The sequence below is a fragment of the Colias eurytheme genome, chromosome 11, assembly GCF_061535395.1.
Source record: "Colias eurytheme isolate Ceu_HAF_F1 chromosome 11, ilColEury1 Martin Lab GWU primary, whole genome shotgun sequence".
Classification (NCBI taxonomy): domain Eukaryota; kingdom Metazoa; phylum Arthropoda; class Insecta; order Lepidoptera; family Pieridae; genus Colias; species Colias eurytheme.
In genome coordinates this window covers 12624638-12626825 of record NC_142990.1, presented here as the reverse complement: position 1 = coordinate 12626825, position 2188 = coordinate 12624638, and positions in this window count along the sequence as shown.

Here is a 2188-nt window from a genome sequence, read left to right as displayed (position 1 = left end):
ACAATTATTGCATAGCTTAAGTGGTCTGAGTGGTTTGTTTTACGATGTTGTGATGTTTCCTGATTTCAAATTAAAATATATTAATGTACATAATTGGATGAAATAAGATCATTTTAATTCAGCTATCGCATTCTTTAAACCAAATACATGGTGATAAACGTTGAAAAAGTCGAAATTCTAGACTATGTAGCGGGCAAAAATGTTTGGGATTTTTTTGTAAATGAATTATTGTGAATTGATGTGATGAGCGAATTATTGTTTTAATTTAGAAACTGTATTTGAAAGTTTCATTTCCCCAATTAATTTTCCTAAGATTTAGGACAATAATCCATAACATACTAGGGACAACTCTAAAAAAGTATGTACTCTAATTATTATAAATAAATAAAAGTTCATTTATTTGCCTACAAGGAACTCTAGTCTCTAACTCTCTACAAATTCTCATTTCTCCTAATATAATGCAGTATGAATAGAACATAATATATTATTATAACTTTATATTATGCCGTTTATGTTCGCATCCCCAAAGTATTGTAAGCAGTAAAATGTTAAACTTTATTATATTTAACCTTGTTCGTTTATGATAGTATTGCGATTATGTGTGTATGATTTTATATCTCAACTTTTTGTCAAGGAACAGTGTTAAATTAAGATATTTTTTATAAGGTCTTTCCCTGTAAGGGCATCGATTTTTCTGGCTCCAGGTTTTTTACGTTTTATCGGGATAATATAAAGTGTTATCGTTACAGTTCAGATATTTCGATATCTTCTTAATAAGTTAACTATATACTTAACCAGCTTACCGCCCGCGGCTTCGCCCGCTTTGTCTATATAACCTAATAAATTATATACTAAAACCTTCCTCTTGAATCACTCTATCTATTAGAAAAAACCGCATCAAATTCCGTTGCGTAGTTTTAAAGATTTAAGCATACAAAGGGACATAGGGACAGAGAAAGCGACTTTGTTTTATACTATGTAGTGATGATTAAGAGACTATAAAAATGTGTCTACGTGATTGAAGCTACAGTCCCTATAAAATACCGAAAAGATTTAATGATAAAATCACGATTTAAAAATGAATAGTTTAAATTTATAAGCATGTCCAAACATAAAATAAATCCATTGTATTTAACAAGCGTAATCCATACGCCTCAAGGAAAATAAACTAAATCACAAAGCCAACGTTGCATGCCAAAAAAATTACCTACAATCAATATAACTGGGGTTTACTTTAAACTGCTTCTAAATCTTCACCCCAGCTTAATTCTTAGGGGATGTAAAAAAAAACAGTTTCAAGGACAGTTAGTTTACCTCCCACCCTTGAGGCACTTACTGGTAAAAAATTAGGTAATTTGGTGAACAATCTCATAAAAATGTTGTAATGTCCTATTATGTTCGTGTTTTATAAGTATTTAGAATTGCTTAAAATTGTGAATTTTCTGTGATTTTCGTATGTCAGATTTATTGAAGAATTATCCAGAAATGTTTAAATAAATAATTTCTAAATAATATAATGTTTAATTAACAAAAAAATCATATATTAAAGAAGCGTATATTTTATTGGATGCAGTAGAAAAAAATGTCATAGCTGAAATAAAATTTATAGACTAAAGAATTAATTTTAAACAATTCGGCGTCGAAATTTATCTAACCCCAATAAACGGTGAAATTCTTTCCAAATTAGAGTCGTTTAAATGTATTAACTTAAATCTTTTACAGCCAAAGGAAAAACTTCCACCATCGATCATAACTTACAAATAAATAAATCAGTAATGTTAATCTTGGTGAGGCTCGAAATTTTATTTACAACCTCAGAAATGTGGATATAAAATCTACTGAACACTCCACCGCGCATTTGTTTTATTAAAACATTTGATTCCATGCTATTCTATACCTTATTTACTAAATGATAGAGTAGAGATTGGTCTGTAATGAAATGTCGTAAAGTATGAACCTTCCATCCGATGATACACGATAAATCACAAAGCAAAGATATGGGAGCTAGCTGTAGGCTGACGTTAATAGCGAAAATCTTTTGATTTCGTCATCTTGTTCCCACAATAATTTGTTACTTTCCTTCATTAGTTGATTGAAAAACGTGTTTTATTTATCTATAAGTTTAACCTTGGTGCTATAGCTCGAGGGTATTAAGATAGATTTAGTATGGAGTACAATATTGTAAGAA